Source organism: Condylostylus longicornis, unplaced genomic scaffold (assembly GCF_029603195.1).
Source record: "Condylostylus longicornis isolate FDR11 unplaced genomic scaffold, ASM2960319v2 ptg000072l, whole genome shotgun sequence".
Lineage (NCBI taxonomy): Eukaryota > Metazoa > Arthropoda > Insecta > Diptera > Dolichopodidae > Condylostylus > Condylostylus longicornis.
Window position 1 is genome coordinate 4547126 of NW_026578040.1, and position 19836 is coordinate 4566961.

The following is a 19836-nucleotide window of genomic DNA, read 5'->3' on the forward strand; positions in this document are numbered from 1 at the left end:
TATCCAAAAAGACTGAAACTGTACTAGAAACAGGAAGTACACTTCAAATTTATTGAAGAAAAGATCACTCTAGAAGCACATCTTTAGATAGTTTTGTAGGAAAACCAAAAAGCCAAAAATAGATAAAATGTCCTTCACATAAAACGCGTGCGTTTATTATACAAAAAAAAATATGAAAAAAGGAAACGAGTCTCGAGTGAAAATTTTACTTTTGTTATACCTTTTTGTTACCTACTGTTTTTGTTACTATTGTTAAATTTTTTACTCATTCAATCTACAATTTTATTTCTTTAGTTTCGTTAGTATAGTTGTGTTGTTAGTTTGCTTATGCACCACAACTATTTTGAATATCCTTTTTAACACAAAAGTGTCCTTAAAGATAACCTTTTTTGTTTTTGTTATTGTTCTTCTTAAGTTTGTCTCTCTATCTTATATTATTATAAAAGAGGACCTTTCATCTCTCCAAATATAAAAAAAAATGTCCTTTCCTTTTCACTCCTTACTTATTCGATACTATTTTCCTTTCATTTTCTTTCTTCGTTCTTCTATTTCTTATGCATTCCAGTAGAATATTTTGTTTTGTTATTTTCTTGCCTTCAACTTTTTGAAAAGATTTTTTTTTTTTAAAGTATCACACACCATCTACCAATTCAAATTAAATTTTATCGAAAATAAAAAAAAAAAAACGAAAAATTAAAAAAACCTTTTGCTACTTATGGGTGATGGCTTTTGGTTTTATTCCGAGTTCTTTTATTATATTATTTTATATACAGTAGAAAAACAATGTCCTTTTTAAAAGACTCTTTCTTTAAGTTCTTATTCTGTTATATTTAAATTGTAGAGCTGTTTTTCATTGTAATTGTAATATGAACTTACAAGATTCTTAGATGTCCTTTTTAAATTTAAAATTGATAATAATGATAATAGTTAAATGATATGATGATGACTATTACGCTTGTATATGATGATGATGATGACAGTGCTAGTCTTCTTTTATAATATCAAAAGATTTTTCCTTTATAATTTGAAAATATTCCTGTTCAGAAACTCGTCTGTGATGATGTCCATAAACTTTTCTTTTAGGAACATATAAAGATAAAGTCTATTTTTCGACATTAAATTATTGTTCTATAACACATGCATACACGTATGTATATAGATATATAAAATGTAAATATACTTTACATGCATATGTGAAAATTTTATATGGAAAATATGTTTTTTGCAGTAGAGAATTTACATGCTTTTTACTATGTATAAGGGTTGTAAAACGTAAATTTTGTGATTATTTGAAAGAAACTACTAATAAGTGCTTTCTTACAATATATTTGTTTGACTCCCATTATTGTTATTAAGTTAAATTGAGCCTTTATAAACCTAAACCTTCACATTTTACCCAGAACATTTTAAAGACATCGTTTGAGAACTTATTATAAGGTGCAGTACTAATAAGTAAATAAAATTATTTAGATTGATTACAAGAGATCAATTATGAAAAAACCTCCAAAAATATGGGGATTTTCTATGATATGCGTTATAAAATTTATATTTAATACATTCTTACAAAACTATTGATAGCTTTGACAACAATGAAAAATTTTTAATAACAATCAATTTTAAAGGTATCCCAATAAGTTTTTATATTTTAAGTTTTAAACTTTTATAATATTCGAATTGTAGTATTGAATTTGGACCAAAAGCAATATTATTTAGAGTATCTAATATTAAAATTTACTTATCCTCGAAATAACTTTTCAAATCTAACTCATGATCCTTATTTACAATAAAATCACAAACAAATTTTAAAATGGAGGAGTAAGCGATTACCTACTATAATAAAAGAGTTGATTAATTCAATTAAAAATATTTATTTTAACTTTTTGAAAATTTTATAGTCTGGAAAGTTTTAGGTAATTTCCACTTAAAATACAAAGGTCTTATATTAATCTTGAGAAAAGTACTATTGTCACTAGAAAATTTTTGCCATTGTTATAGATAATTTAAAAAATTTAAGATATTTGCGGTTTTAAAAAAGTTTAATTGGAATTCTAATTTTGAATTTTGAAAAAAATAGCATATACAAATAAATTTCTTGTAAACAATATAACAATAATTTTAATACAAATTCATTATAAAATATTTGAAATGGTCTCAAGTAGAGTATATAAAATAAATTAGTGTTTGTAGTAATTTTCTTCGGGCAAAATATTGAGTTTTGGGTAGTTGAAATGAAAAAATTTTCTTCTTTAATTTAAAAATCATGGATTAAAAAATTAGTAAATAGAAGAAAATTATTTTAAATATTTAGAAATTCAGCCAATTAAAAAAAAAATTTAATTAAAAATTATTTTAACAAATTTCAGTTTCAAAAAATTCGAGTTAGTTCGCAATTTAATTTCCATGAATAATAGAAATTATTGTGAACAAACACATAAAATTTAAAATAAAATGCAAATACATTTTTGGATTAAATGACTTTGAGTGGCTTTTCAATATTCGATTAATCATTAGTTTTGTACACTTTTATTAATTAAACGGAAGTACTGATGTAAATTAAAATATTGTTGTAATTTTGATTTCTTCGTAATAATATATTTAATGGAAAGTTATTTAATCGGAATATTTCGTAAGTAGACGGCAATCAGCTTTAATTACTAAAATATACAATAAATTTTTTGCCTAATATTCTATAAAATCAGTTAAAACAGCAGCATATCAGACCGCTTGTCGAAGTCACTCGACCTTTCAACAAAATGCAATAATTGTTCATCATTCTGCTGCTCAGAAATCAATACAGGAAACGAAATACGCAAATTTTCTGCGGTACCTACAAAAGAACGTAATAGTCCACAAAAGAAATTGAACAGTTAAGTTAAAAGTTAACAGCATTTTCAAAACTGCTTACAAATTTATCCGGTTTTCCTTATAACTTTCACATTATGCTGCATTTTAAGCATTTGTATTTTCCAATTCTAGTTGAGTTTATCAAGGACCGTAATGAGGTAAACATTTTACAGATGTTTCAATCAACTACTTTCTATTGATTCACTTACATTTTTAATTAGAAGCTCACTTTCAATAAGAAGTTTAATTCCTTTAACATATAGTATTCTTTGCGAAAATTTACCACAGCCTCACTATTATCAAATATTTTAATCCGTTTATTCTGTTGAGGTAGTTTTAAAGAAATGTATTAGAATAAACTATTTTAAAGAAAAAATGGAGAATTCGTAGAAAAATAAAAAATTTAAAACATAAGGTAGTACGTACAGGAAGAGAAATGAGAATAATAAAAGACGGGAAAAAGAAAGATGTGATCTTATTTTTAGTCCATGTATACTTGCACAATTTCTTTAGTAGATTGCAATTCGAAGAAAATCGAATCAGATTTCAATGCAATAAGTTTATTACAATCATAAAAACGAAAAAAATTATGATAAAAAACTTTTGAATGCAATATCCTTTTGTATTCAACTTTTATTATAGCAAAATCGCTTTTCTCCAGGTTTTCCATTCAAAAAATGAAAAGGAAAAAAGTTTCTACATATGAAATCGTCTTTAAAAATAACTGCACGACTTCAAATATTCTGATTTGATTTGTGATAAAGCTTTTGATTTTGATATTTTGAAGAATTATTTTCTTTATTTGGGAACTGTTTTTACCATTCGATTTTTTTTCTCTTTTCCTTTTGATTCCCATAAATTCTTATCCTTTAAATTCTTAGACGTTTCTTTATACATTCACAACAGCAAACAAGAAAATCTAAAAATTTAAAAAATAAAATATGACGACATCTTTTGTGGATTGGCGATGCATTCTCATTTGAAGAAAAAGAAAACAAAAATGTTAAAGTGATATTGAAAGACGAATGAATTTGTCCTTAACGGATTATAGATGAAAAAATCAGGGAAAAAAAAATATGAAATAAAAAACAAGTAAAAAAGTTGGCAAGGATTTAGAATCCTGCTTTATTAGGTAAGTACATAAATACACTGTCACATAATAAATTTAATGGGTAATTCAAATATTTTACGAAGGTTTGATCAGAAGTAAAAATAAAGTTCAACAAAAGATTTTTTTCGTTTTGAGTTTCTATTTAAAATTTACCAAATGAAGAATACGTGTAAATTGAAAACGAGAAGGAATGTTACTGTTATACAAACACTTAATATGTGTGAATTGCACATTTAGAAAGAATATTACCTTTAGTACACAATCCAAACACTACCGTGACCAGTGTGATTTCTACTGATGGCTAATTACTCTTCATAAAGTAAATACTGTGGTGACATGATAAAGTCATTCAGCAGATTATGAGTTTTTGGTATCCGGACATATTACACTATTAGAAATAGGTAAAGAAAATTTCTTTGGATCATTCGACAATAAAATTTAAGAAAAGCAACAATAATAATGAAATCCTATTCCAACGTTTGAGAAAAAGATTGGTCTTTAGTTAAAGATCAAATTATTTCTAGCCTTCTCTATCACATGTTCAACCTATGAAAGATTCTAAACATCATAAACCTTCTCTATGTTTATGAAACCAAATGTTTCACTAAAATGTAAAGAAAGATATTTTTGGGAAATTTATCGAACGACTAGTTAAAATTTTTTCGAAGCATTTTTCGTGCTTTTTGGTTCTCGGTTTCAGAAATTTTTCATGAAACATGTCAATTGTCAATTAGAAATATGAATCACAAATATTAAATAGAAAGGCTACTAAAATATTATAAAGATTTCGGCAATATATTCCACTGCCAAGTAGATTTTAGGAAAAATACGGGCTGTATGATTGCCCTCTATTAAACAAATATGATTTCATAATGATAAAAAAGCAGAAAAAGATGAAACAAAATTTTTTCTTTAAGTTTTTCGCAAATATGACAATAAAAATTAAAGAACGATTGAAAAAAGAAGAGCAAACTGTACATTTTCAATTAAAAATTCAATGAGCGATTCCTATTTAAAAAGTATTTTTTTGCAAAGAAGCAGATAGATTCATAAGTTATTCCATAATAGTATTCTAATTTTATATACAATAGTAAAACAGCTTTAAAATTATTTAACATAAATATTTGTTGGCACATTTCTCAATAAATTTTTGGTAAAATTGAATTTCTGTTGCACAGTTATCAAGAGACTATGATCCTTTGAAAATAAATATTAGTGCAAGATCAATAAATCATTTTTATATTAATACATAATCTACGTAAGTAAATAGATTTTACGTTTTAACCTACTACGAAGAAAAACCATTAAAAACACTCTCTTGGCCATCATTATAATATTGTTATTGTTGAACTTTCTTTCCTTCATTTTTCTTTCATGCATAATATTTTATTAAATGTAGGTGAATACTGAGAGACCATGTTTTTTAAAATATTTGAAATATCGTGCCAAAAACTACATTCAGGAATGAGTCCTATATACGTGTATGTACTATTGTATGTGTAAGTATAACAGGTTTGTATAAAAATTATTTAGAACTTATTGTCAATAATAGGAAAATAAATAGGAAAATGAAATGTAGGTTTCTTATTGCTATTCAAATATTTATTTGACACCATCTAAAGTTAAATTTTTCTAAAGCAATTACTTAAATGATTCTAAATTTCTTAAAGTTTATGAAGTAGTGTAAAAAATTAAAAAAAAAACTTCACTAAAGCATTTTGAAAAATAAAGTATTCAAACATCAAAATAGAAGGGTCTATTCACAATAGCCTTTTACGATAATAGATCAAACAAAAAATTTTCTTAATTGAAAACAGCTGCATGAATAAATTTAAACTTAAAGGATTTTTACTCATCGCAGTCAGTAGTTTTTCTTCTTTCTCTGTATTATTTTTTTAAGAGATTGTTGAAGAGAAAATATTAAAAAGAGAGAATTGTTATCGTTTCTAGTAAAACTTTTAAGAGACATGCTTACTTGGAAATTTTTAAGAGGAAAAAAAACGTTATGATTTCCGAATTAATATAAAATTTTAAAATACTAAAGGAAATTTATTTGTACCGGAATATTTAAACTGCTTAATGCTCTTGTAAAATTGAATTTTATAGTAGCAAAATTATTGTAATTTTAATTTTTTTATTAAATTTGTAAATAGTGAACGCTTTTCTCCTTTCGAATCTAGTTTTGCGGTTAGACTAATCAAAGTTTTTGTTGAAAACAAAATTAGAAATTAAAAGTACCATCTCGTTTCTCGCCTCAGCTACAATATAAAGTGCTCTCTTTCTGCAAAATTTTAAAATTAATTTGTTTAAAAAAGATATTAACGATTTTCCGCAATATTTTCTATTTAACATAAAAAATTTATTTAGGTGGAAGTACATTTCATTGTCATTTAATTACTTCAGCTATTCTGTCAAAAGCATTTAGACTATCAGAAAGCAGTTTCAAAATTTTTTCCGAAAGTCGGAAGGCTGTCATACAATAATATAATTTTATTTTATAGAAAACTGAAATGTATCACTTTAAATTTATTTCAAATATAATTTGTAGGAATATGCTTCTCAATTTATTAAATATTCATTGTGATCTTCAATTCATAATACTTGTTCTTATTATGCTTCATAAAATAAATCATTAAGAATTTATACAGATTGTAAGAATAATTTACTTGAGTAATATTCTATTTTAAACAATTTCGAAAATAAAAAATCCCTTCAGAATAACTCCTTAAGTTCTCTTTTATATTTTTTAGAGAATTATAATATTTCTCTTAGGATTCTCTGTAAATATTTCCTATAATTCTACATATTCGTGAAACTTTTAAAATTTTCACTTAATTTGCTTTATTTTTGAAATATTTCAAATATTTCATATTAAAAATTATTTAACGAATATTATAAAAATACAAAATATTTTAAAAGAGAATATTTTTATTGGCATAACAAAAATGAATACAGCATTTTTATTTCGTTCACGAGTGAAAAATCCTCACCGAATATTAAAAATATCCGCTTTTCGTTCTTTTGTATGTACCCATTTAATAGGTAGATAGATTTAAGATTTCATTTTAACGACAATCGAAATCAAATGAGAATTTGCTGAATTAAAAATAATGAAAATTTTGCTTGTTAGTCGAAACCGTTATCACATTTCATCCTTTTCATAAGGCTTCATTACAAAATATCAAATTTCCTGCAATAAAATATACCCATTGAAGTATTTATGCAACCGTTTAATTTTTTATTCATGCGCTTTGTAACGTAATAAAAATTGGGAAATTTTGTATTTATATTCTAATAAGAAGTAAAGGATAAAAATATAAGGGAAATTTCAAGAATTTTATTATAGTAAAATCCTTGTTGAATATAGAAAAATAGAGATAGGAATTTTTCGTTAAAATATTTTCAGAAAAAAGAAAAGAAAAAAATAGGTAGAAAAAATACCCGAATCCTTTTATTTCATTTAATTTTACAAGGAAAAGGAAAAACTTTTCGTGTAAAAAAAAAAATCCAAATCAGTTTCAGCTCGTCTATCGGACTATCGTGTCGTGTGAAAGCGTTTTTGTAAAATAAAATTCCCGTGTGACGATAAATTTTAAAACAAAAAAAAATTTTTTTTTTATTTTTGATTTTGAAAAAGTTCTTTCGGTCTCTTATAGTTTTTAATATCGTAAAATGAAATTATACAGAATGTTAAAAGGAATTTTAATATTAGAAATTGAATTATTAAAGTGTTAATTTCCTTACTGCAACCGAATTTCTAAATTCATCAATTCAATATACTTGAAATAGAAGGTCCATATCAGAATTTATTGTGAATTTTGTCACAATAATAAATACATACATATATAGGATTGTGAAGTTGACATAATTATTTTGATTGAATTATTTCCAAAAACTTTATAAGAATAATGAAAAGAAAGAAAAATATTATAAAATATTATGGTATAATCTGGATTAATAGTGAATTTTTGAGATGAATCACATATCAAAAGTTAAAACTTTAAAAACTGCAATTAAAGCATTTCTTAAGTCATATCAAAATTAATGAAACCTATCAAGTTTACAAACATATTATTATTTAACACCTACACAAATAAAATAATGTAAACATATCCGTGTTTTGCCAGAAAATATTTTCTTATAAAATAACTAAATTGCAATGATATAAATGTGTGTCACATTAATTCTTTATTGTTATAACAATAATAAAGAAAATATCCTGATCAATTAGGAAAACAAAAAATAATAAAACTAAATTCGTCCTAACACAGCAAATAAATTAATAATAACAATAATAATAATAAAATTAATAAAATCTAACTACAAACGCGTAAACTACTCGTTACGTATTCTTTACTTAAGAGTAAATAAAAAAAATTTTTACATATCCCTACATTTAAGTTTATAATTGAAAATTATATGAAATTGCATGTATTTAGGAGTAAAAATTGTAATATTAACAGAAATCTTATTACTTAATTTGATTAATTAATTAAAATTTTGTCAAAACTCAATAAAGAATTAAAACAAATTTTTAACTAAATTAAAATAAAAATTTTAGAATAAATAAGGAAAAATTTAATTACAAGAAAAAAAATTGTGTATATAGAGATATAGAATAAATAAATGAGAGTAAAGCAAAATCTTAAAGAAATCTTAAAGAAATGTAAAAGTAAAATATTTTGGTTTTAGATTAAAAACATTGGAAAACAAATTCAAATTCAAATTTTTATTTCATTTAATTAAATTAAATTTTAATTTAATTAAATAAATTAAACGAAATTATATTATAACAAAAGAGCACAAATTATGATTTAAACAAGTTTAATAAAGTGCATTTTTATAAGAAGGAAAAAAAATTTTCTTAAATATTTCAAAAATAATTTAAAAAAATTTCAAATAATTAATATTAGTCAAGGATTAAAATTAAGTAACAATACAAGGGTAAAATAAAAAACAAATTAAATTCAATTCTAATATCAATTTCCAATATTTAATTACAATAATTGTAGAATAGGAAAGCAAAGTGAGTGTTTCTTTATTAAATTTTTTCAATTTTTTAAACTTAATATAAAATTTTTAGTTTTAAAATAAACGAAATTATTTTTTAAAATTATTTTATATTGTAAAATGAAAGATGCTTTTAATTATTGAGATTTTTAATGAATAACAAGCGTAATTAAATGACTTTGGGACAGTCCTTTTTGTAAACTGTTATAAATAGGGATTAATCTTTCAAGCAAAACCTATTTGAATTTCGACAAGAGTTCAAATTTGAGAAAGTTGAAATGGGAAAATTATACTCAGTATGAGTTTATTAAATAATAAATTTAATATTTCTGACAATTATATTTCTAGATTAACATGCCTATTACATGTAATACAAGTAATATTTCTAATAAAACAATAGGATAATTTCCCTCCTCTAATTATTTAATAAAGTATATTTTAAAATGCATTCGATTTATTATTTGCTCCATAAACCCTGTTAATTTGAAAAGATTTTAACTTACCGAAATTATCTAATTTTTCATTTTTTTTTTTTGTTAAATAATTTGAATGATATCAATTATTGTTAGACTGAAATAAAAATTTTCAAATGATTTTTCTTGATTTACTGCAAAAATTTAAAAAAAAAATAAATAACCTCCTATTATAATCCTTTAGCTATTACTGCCCATAATTATAATGGCTATACATACATAATTTCGTTGTCGCTAAATGGAAGCACACGAAGTCCAAAAAGTGCATATTGAGTAATTCAACTTTGAAATTAAAATTTTATTAATAAAGGCAGGAATACGTTTATTCAAGCCAATAACTGTTTTGAACCGTATCTGAAGAATTTTTATATCTTGGCCTATAATACATTAATTTCATTCATCTATGGAAAATAACATACTTCTAATAAAATAAGTCTTTTTGGAATTATTGAGTTTTCACAGCCAACATAATGGTAAAAGGGTTTTTTTTGGGAATTCGCGATGTTACTATGGTAACATTTTTTATCTACTTATTTCAATCTACTGATGATGTTTTGATTGATTTATACCATGAAATTCTTTAGATATAACAATTGGTTCGCATAAATGTAATAGATCGTTATACTTTTGTTTTGAAATTCTGTTTTGACGAGTATATAATTCAGGTATTTGAAATATATATTTTTTTTTTTGTTCTACGTGACACAAATATTTATAGCTCAGTAGTCACTTGTTTAATAATTTCTGTATTGAATTATTTGTGGGCGATTCATTTTGCAAATTTAAAATATTTTACGATGCCGATGGGCCCTCTTGTTGGCTTAGTGCATGGGCTTCCTACGGGTTACCAGGCGAAAACCCCGACTCTTACTACTACTACTAAAACATTTCACTTTAAGCTAGTCGACTGATTTCTTTTTAATATAATTTTTTCTATTTTTAATTAAATTTCCCGCTTATAAGCAGAGATCTACAAGATCGTGATATTTGAACTCTGATACCTTACATTTTCGACAGTAAATTTACATTAATTTACAAGTGAGTTTTTATTCACGAAATTTTATGTTTAAATGGAATTAGAGAAATATAATACTGTACAACTTTCAAACTACTAACCGTACAGCTCTAAAAAATTTTCACTTAAAATTTGAAACTTCAGCATTAATTTGCTACATCTAACTCATTTTAGCCAAAAATGAACTTAGTGAGTTTTCATTTAGCGACGACGAATTATGAATTTAACATTTGGTAAAATTATTATATTTCAATTTGAATAATTTATTTATCGAAAATAAAAAAAAAATGTTAAATACTTTATCCGAAAATTGTAAATTACATTTAAATTTAAAATTTGAATAAAATGATAATTTTAAATTTTTTTTTTTAATAATAATTTTTATTTTATAGAATTTTTGAATAAAATCTTTTGATGTAAATACTCGAATAATAATAGAATAAAATATTAAAATGCTATTTTAATGCATTTTTTTTTAAGTACAAAAATTTTGCATTATTTAAATTTGATGAAAATTTTTGAATTTGCCTTTTAGCATTGTGGTATTATAAATTTCAATTAATTATAATCCTACAAAAGCATGGTACGATTGCTAGCTAATTTCAATTATGTCTTTCCTTTTATAGTTTTGATATTAATTTTCTATTTCAATATTATTAAAATTTTAAGTCTTTAATTCGACTGCGTTTGAATTTAAATAAAATTAATCGTAGATTTCGAAATAATTGCAGTAAACCATTAGTAAAATAGAAATTCATGCAAAACGCCCGACTCTGCTGTTGATGAATAAAAAATATCCAACGCTCTCGCACTGCTATTAATGAGTACAATATTATAAACAATACTTTCACTGTCATGATTCAAAAATTATGTTGAACCAATTTTGTGAAACAAGAAAGAATCAAGAAAGTTATAGCTCTTCAAAATTGTGAAAATGAATATTTGTGGCAAATTATAGCGTCCAAATTAAAAGAATATTTGTAAATCGTGTAAACTCACAAATTTCAAGAATATTACTATATTTTCGGCGATTTCATATATTTAAAACGTATAAAGTAAAGTTAAAATGTTTAAAATTGACTTTTCATGTTCAGCGTTATCTCAAGCTGGATTCTTTAATTAAATTTCTGAAACAATTTTTCTACTAAACTTAAGACACTTATTAAGCCTTGAGATATTTTTTTCAAATTTTAATATTTTATAGAAATCGGCAAGTATTTAATTTTAATGTGTTTATTGCGTTTGGCTTAAAAACTACTCAAACAGAATTATATTATTCAAGTTCTGCCAAATTCAAACTGCTGCTATAAAACTTTTGAAAAATTCCAATTTGCTAATCCGATTTCAATATATTTACTACGTTTGGTTTAATCAGTATTTAGGTTAATTATTATGAAATTTAAGTATTTTCAAAATTACCCGATTTTGCCGATCGTGTTGCATATAATTTTAGGAAATATTGTAGTTACACCTAATTTGACACATCACGCTTTCACCGAAAATGAACTTTTACTGTTATTGAAATAAATAAATCTTTTCGTGGGAAATGTCATATCATGTAAAAAGGAAAATTGATTCATAGAAGTCAACTTTCACAATACAACTGTTTTAAATTTTAATAGGTAAATCTTCAATTATAACTGAAAGGTTTGGATATCTACCATTCAGAGGAACCGAGCATGAAAAACTTATTTTAAAAACTGGTTTTAATTCCAAAATGAGCACCCTTAAGAAAGTAAAAAATTCGACCAGTAATATGCTGACCACAGCATATTTTTAATTTTTAGCATTTATTATGTACTCTTAACTTTTTGCCATAACTTTACATTTTACCGTACCAAATTAAATTTTATATAACAGTTTGTTGTTACAATTGTTACGAATCGATAAATTTTGGGATGTATTGAGAAAAATAGTTAATTAGGGTCTATTGTGGACCATAGTAACAGACAACTTGAAAAATATCTTGATCCTTCTAAACTATGTTAAAAATGCTTCCGTTTACAAAATAAAATTTTTAGTTAAACCAAAGCTTGTAGCACTACATTTCATTGGAACTAATAAACAATAATTCAGTATTATTTTTTCTTCTCAAAAATATTTTGAACTTTAATTTATTCCAACTTTTTCAAAGTATATTTCAATATAACCAACAGTATACCTTTCCAAATTACAACACTTAAATCCAAAAATTTAGAAATTTTTGATAAATTAGAATTTTCGTTTCATATATTTTTTTGGTAAAATATTTGCACACTTTTAATGGCCCCATATAACAAGGAAAAAGAACATCAAATACTTCATTTTATAACTTCATGTTTTTTTTTCTTTTTTTTTGTGAAATGTAGATAACAAATTTACACATTATCATTTGAATATTTTTGATTTCATTCAAATTGAGTGTGAAATTGAATGTGATTTATAGCCTTGAAATTGGAAAAATATTTTAATTTTGATTGGAATATTTATTTGAAATATGATCAGGGTTTTGATTTTTCCTATCAGATTTATTCAATATATGTTATAACCTATAGTTATAAGGAAAAATATTATAAAAAGTAGCAGTTTCATTTAAATATTGAAAAGTTTTTGAATATGGCTTATGAAGGATACGATAGAATTGATGAAAAATTTCAAATTTACAAGGAAAATGAATACCATTGACTTTATTTTGAGCAACTAAAACTAGTTGTGTCTAATAAGATAACCAACAAAATAATTATGATTTTCGATAAAAATAGTATACATAATATATAATGTTAAATATGTTGCTCTTTAGTTTATTATGTTAGGAGACAGGAACAGAGTATCCTTTGATTTTGTAATTTTTAATGTAATTTTTATATCTTCATGAAAGAATGAATCAGAAATAAATACAAGCCTGTCCAATTAAATGATATGTTTCAATGATATTTTATGTGTATTGAAAGCAATCCACTTGAAGGAAATAACAATATTAATAAGAAAAATTAAAAATATAATTGACAACATCAAATCCATAAGTTAAAAACCGACTGAATATGTGACTCAAAATATGAAGGTAGGAACTCCTGAAAATTATATTCTATTATAAAAGTGTGTGAAAATTTTTTCAAAAATGGCTTTAAAAGACCTTAGTAATATAAAATATTTATAAGTATTAATTTTCCAAATTTTAAAGCTTTAGGTTCTCCCAGTTATGAGGAACTGAGGAATGAATGGTGCTTATTCAGAAATCATAAAATGTTGTTCTTCTCATATTTAGAATAAAATATTTTAACAACTTCTCTCATCATTACTTTTTTATGATTCATAATGGAAATGAGATAAAATTGCATATTTTCAGGAGTAAGAAAAAAAAATTTTTGTTATAAATTTTCTTTTTCTCCTTTACTTAGCTATGCCATAAATAAATTTAATAATTTTAAATTCTATTGAAATTAATTTTTAAAATTTATTTCATATAAAATCAAATATGATATTTGTATCACGATTTTTCATATCCTTAGAGTACAATATACAATATCGTAAAATAAATAGCAATAAAATGATCATCATAATTTTTACTCTAGTAATAAAAAAATTCTCTTTACGTTCATATACACACACAAGCCTGTATAGTTGGTTATTCTTTTCATAAAAAAAAAATATTTTGTATTTATATTTATTATAATTTATTATTTACTGTTATATTGTATGATAATAACAATAATAATAATATTTATTAAGATAAATCTATGATATTTCAGAACAAAAGAATTTTTCACCATAACAATATTTTTTGTAACATGCGATTTTGCAATAAAAAATTTCTAATTTTTCTACTTTAATTTTTTTATATTTTATTATTATTAAGAATTAAAAATTTACTATTCTACACATACACTAAATATTATACATAGCTGATATTATCTAATAAAAATTAAATTTTTAAAAGTTTATCCGTATAAATTTTAAAGTAATTTTAATTTTTTTTTTTTTTGTTAATACAGAGAATGAATTTGTTTTTTATTTCGATGAATAAAATTGTAGTTTCAAGTTTAAATGTTTGAATTAGAAAGAACTCTTTCATTACATAGATAAAGTTTTTGAAAATATCACAGTTTATGATCGAAGGATATTAAAAGAAGCATTGAAACAGTTTTTGTTTTAATAACAAAGAGTTTTGTACTAAAATATTTATTCCATATTTTAACTAATGTACGTAAAATTTTGCAACAAATTTTCGAAATAATAACCAGAATTCTCGAATTCTGAATTAAAATAGAACCACAATGGTTTAAATTTAAAAATCGTTATGATTATGTTATTAACCACTTTTAACAATCATTTGCGCTACTTTTAAAATGAAAACCAGATCAAATGGTTGGTAAAAGTGCAAGACATACAAATTCAATTATAAAACACGATGAAGTTTTGACATAAAAGAATATAGTATTCGCAAATTAATTTAAAAATTTGAAAATTTTAATTGAAACAAAAATTATTAACAAATAACGCATTCAAGTGCCTTTTGTATTACATAAGGTTGCAAAAACGATAGCAAGCTATAAAAATTTTATTATAGGTAAAACTCTTATAAAGATTTTTGTAATAGTAGGAGTATAGAAGTAGAGAATAGCAAATTTTCGCTAAACCTGATGATTCGAGTTACGCCAAGCTCTACAATTATTTCCCATTTTTTATTAGAATTACTTTACTGATATCAAAAGTTTAAATAAACCTCATAAATTTATTAAATTTGCACATAGAAAGAATTCAAAAAATTCCTGAATTATATAAAATATTCTGCTTTTATACAATTTTAGATTAAGGATTAACTTGAATATACGTAAGTAAAGTATTTAAAAATTTTAAAAATAAGAATTTTAATCTACTCAAAATAAATTATATGGAAAAAGTGAAATTTCTGCAATAAAAAAATTTTAAGCATAAAAAAGACGAAACTTTTCTTTATTTTTTTTCTTCCTTTTCGTTCCTTTTTTCAACATCCGGAATACGATGTATATAGGTGTGTGTGATACATGTTGTACGTATTTTAGCATTTTATATAAATATTTGGGTAGATAACTTTAACCCAATAAAATGTAGGAAAAAAATCTCACATGTCTAGTAGAAATAAAAAAGTAAAATAAAAAACAAACAAAAAAAACAATGAAAAACTCATTTCGTTTTTCCCTATATATTTTTTTTCTCCATTTTTAAATCGCTTTAACAAAACTGTCACGAAATTTCTCTGTCATTTTTATTTTTTCATCTGCAAAGTTGAGCTAGACATTATCACTATACCATTGTTTATTCATTTTATTTCATTTCATTTTTTTTTGTTCTTATTGTTTTATTATATAATTTAAAATGTAGATAAATAACATAACATGACGTTAAAAATGTCATTTATTTCAAGGACTTTTCGTTGTGTTTTTTTTTGTTTAATATCTTCATTTGGTATTTTGATTTTATTCTGTTTTAACTTTTCTTCATTTACCGTTTTTATTTTGTTTGTTTTGTAGTAATAAGTGGAGTCAGAAGCATGTTAATTTAATTTTGCCCTCCTTCTGGTTGCAAAAAGAAAATCGTTTCAAGGTTTCGTTCTTTTTGCTTCAAACGGGTGCTGTTTTGGCAAATAATTTGCAATGAATAAATAGTATTAACATTTCGTATGAAAAATATTGGAGAAATTTTAAATCTATTATTGAAATTGTTCAAATTTCCTATTTAAATTGGTAAATTTGAGCAAAATGTTCTATTTCTTATAAAAGTTAAAATATTCTTTATAGTATTGTTCTCAAAATTAATTTGGAGAAGTTGCTATTAAAAAATTACAATTAAAAAAAAAACAAGTCACATAACTATAATTATAAAAAGTTCAGTAGAATGTGAACGAAATTTGCGTGAACGACAATCATTTTTGGTTGCTACTCATAGTATAAAACCAAATGTGTTATTATATTAATGCCTGTAGCCATTGCAATAGCATTCTAACATCCTTTGGTTGACCATTTTAATCTTACATTTTAAATTAAATTTATTTTACACTTATGACTTAACACCAACAATTAACTAGTCCTCCGGCTGATGTTAGCAGCAAAATTTTGTAATACAATGTAAAGTAGATACACAAATGTATTTGATAGCTTTCTTGTAATGTAAAATCGAAAATGGATAATTTTTATATGAATAAAAAGAACAGAAGAGTATTATAATTAATTGGCATTATGTGCGTATAGGTAAACCAATGCTTAAAAGCAATAGAGTGTATGTATTTATATTATGTATATAGGTTTGTTTTATGTATTTATTTTATATTACTTTTTTGTATTTTTCATTACTATACGTCTGCAGCAAATTTTTTATATAATAAATTTTGGAAACTTTATTATAAAATAGCCAATAAAATTATTTACCAATAAAAAAGCAGTATGCCGATTAATACACTAAACTGACCATAATCAAAAAGAAAAGCTAAATTCCTATATTTCACTGAAGTGCAGTATGTAGAAGCAAACTTAATCTTGGTTAATCACATACTTACCCTATGATGTGGGGATCTATGATGTGAATCATTTAGTTGTTTACCTGCAAAATCTTTCTGAATTTACTAATTTGGAAAAAAAATTTCAAGAATTTTAATCATTTTATTTTTATTAATTCGAAATTTCATTAAATTTTCTTTAAACAATTAATTTACGCTGACATTTTTTCTTTATTATTTTCCAATTATATTCTTTGAACATTTTTAAAATTTAAAATTAATTGAAAATTTCTGAAAATGAATTAAAATTTTCATTTGTGTTATAAATGAGATTTTTACCTCCTGAAAACAAAATAAAATTCAATAAAACTTAGGTTTGCTGGTTTTTCTTTCTGAATTAAAAATAAATTAAAATGGGAAATTAAAATTGACATTGCATGAATTACCAATGTATTTCGTTTGATTAAATCAAAATGTAGAGCTTAAAAAGTTTTACCGCAATCAAATTTTTATGTATAAATTCTAACTTCTCAAATTCGAAATGAAGAAATAAAGGTTGCAGTTCTACTATCAATTATTGGAGCAGACCGTTTCAGAATATATCAAAATTCAGATTTAACATCGGAACACAAAACAAAATTTTTATAAAATAAAAAATGGTATTGAAGATTATTAAAATTTTTGAATTAAATATTTCTTATACTCGTAATTGTGTCTGATTTGAAATAAAAACCATAATAAAAGAAAAAAATTTCCTGTTGGCGTTGAAAGTATGACAATATGTTTTTAATTAAGAAATTGCTCTTACCATTAACGTATGTAATTTCACTTTTATTAGAATTAATGACGTTTATTCTTGTCACTCTTCTCTTATACTAGTCGTGTGTGCTTGCATTGCAAGACTTGCAAGTATTGTGTCTGAAGTTTTAAAATTGTGTTCCATTCTGTGTGTAAGATATTTTAAGTTTATATTTTTTCTTCAAAAACATACCCGTAATATACATATAGATATGTTTTTTTCGTAATAAATAATAAGAAAAAACTTAAAAAAAGAAAACTTCTTAAAAATAGTTACAAAAAAAGTACATAATGAAACAAATAATTAATTCCTTTGAGATCTAATATCTTTTAAGTAATTTATTTTGGGACCTCGCTTTGAGTTACATATGTTGCATAAAATCGTAAATTACCTATGACAATAAGCACTTTAAGTGATCAATTACTGTATACGCATAAAATAACTCGCTACTAAAATCCATGCACGTATGTATTTGGATTCTATAATGCATGCGAATAAAATGCATTAATATATAGTTAGGTAATACTAATAATATTTAGGGTAATGTGTATAGCATGCGATTTTTTTATTGATTTTTTTTTGTTCAAAACCCTACCTAATGCCTCTTGTCCCAATTCTTACTTTTTTAAACAAAAAATGTAAATCTTTGTTTTCATTTTTTCTATCTGATTAAATTTTTTCATTTAAAATCATTTTGTCGTTTTCAAAATGAGATATTTTACATACTTGCTTTCAATAGGAAAGTTAGTACATAAAAATATTTCATAACTCGCTTAAAATCACAAATTCTTAGACTCCTATGTGCTATTAAACGTATTCGACTGTATTATAGAAATAATCTTTATAATATACAGCTAACGTAGTTGATGGCTGATTCCGAAATTTAATTTGTTAAATATAAGAAACATTATCTTGAAAAATAAAATTGCACAATTTCGTGTATAAGTGTTAAATTATTACATTACATAAAACAAAAAAATAAAAACAGCGAGGAGGGAAATGAGTAATTGTAAGAAATGAGATATTAAGAAGTTTACATATTACTTTAGCTTTCCTATTTTTATCTACAAACAAAAAATACAGCTTTAGAGATTTAGACTTCAGTAATTGCAACACAGTACGTAGCACTGACTTGGGAGGGTACATTTACTGTTACTGAAAAACTGATGTTTTGGCTTCGTAGCAGGCTTATTCAACATGCAATCTATAAATTTAAGAGCTAGATGAAGATCTTAATGAATAAAGTATGTCAATTTTCCAAAAATTTATGTTCGGTTATTGAAATTTGTAAAAGAAATTGCTGTATTTTTTTTTTTTTGAATATCTCTTTTTGGAACGCTCACTTTAATGTTTTTAAGGTTTATTAAGGTTTTTTTTTTAAATCCAGATAGTTTCAATATAAAACTTTCACAAATAAACAAAAATATACTTTAGAAATAATTCGTTGCCTTATTTGCAAAAAATAAACTACAACAGTGGAATATCAATTTAATGTATCTATAGATAGCTATGAAGAAGCAGAACAAACGTGAAAAAAACTTTCAAAATCTTAAAAGAGAACATTAGTTTAGTTGAACGCCTTTATCCTCCTTGTTTTCCCTTGTTTATTTTCCCTTTGTTTTTAGTTCTTATTGTCCTCCCTTTATCTGTTATCTGATTATATTTAGTTTTCTCTTTTTTATTCTTTAATAAATATTAATGTTGATAGTATTATTTATTTAAAAAATAAAAAAACAAACAAAAAACGATACAATTTTTTGAAATTAGACAACAAAAGAACTTTAAAGGGAATGCAAAAACTCCTTTTCGAGGATTTGGAGTGTAAAAACAACATCCTTTTAAAAAACATACAAATATATGATTCTATTCTTTTTCTATGTCCTTTTTATGTTTCGAAAAATTAAAAAAAAAGCAAAAAAAAAAAAACAAAAGAGATTGTGGATTTTAAAATTTCATTTTATTTTTCCTTTAACACTTTAATTCAGGGTATGCAATTCCAAAATGCAATTTCAGTATATTTGCATCTTTTGGAAAAAATAAAAAAAAAATTTCCTTAAGGGACTAAAACAATTTCTAAAAAATTACTTCAAGCTAGTTTTATCATTATATAAACGTCTTATGTACTTGAATATT

The 19836-nt window shown here is 23.8% G+C and overlaps 1 long non-coding RNA gene across 1 annotated transcript in view; it reads left to right on the forward strand.

Annotated features, from left to right (window-relative positions):
• Window positions 1–8755: 8755 nt before the first annotated feature.
• LOC129612467 (uncharacterized) overlaps window positions 8756–19836 on the forward strand; it is a 134955-nt gene continuing 123874 nt past the window's right edge. Inside the window, exon 1 of the long non-coding RNA XR_008697232.1 lies at window positions 8756–8981. This is a non-coding gene — a long non-coding RNA (uncharacterized LOC129612467). The remainder of the gene's footprint in view (window positions 8982–19836) is intronic.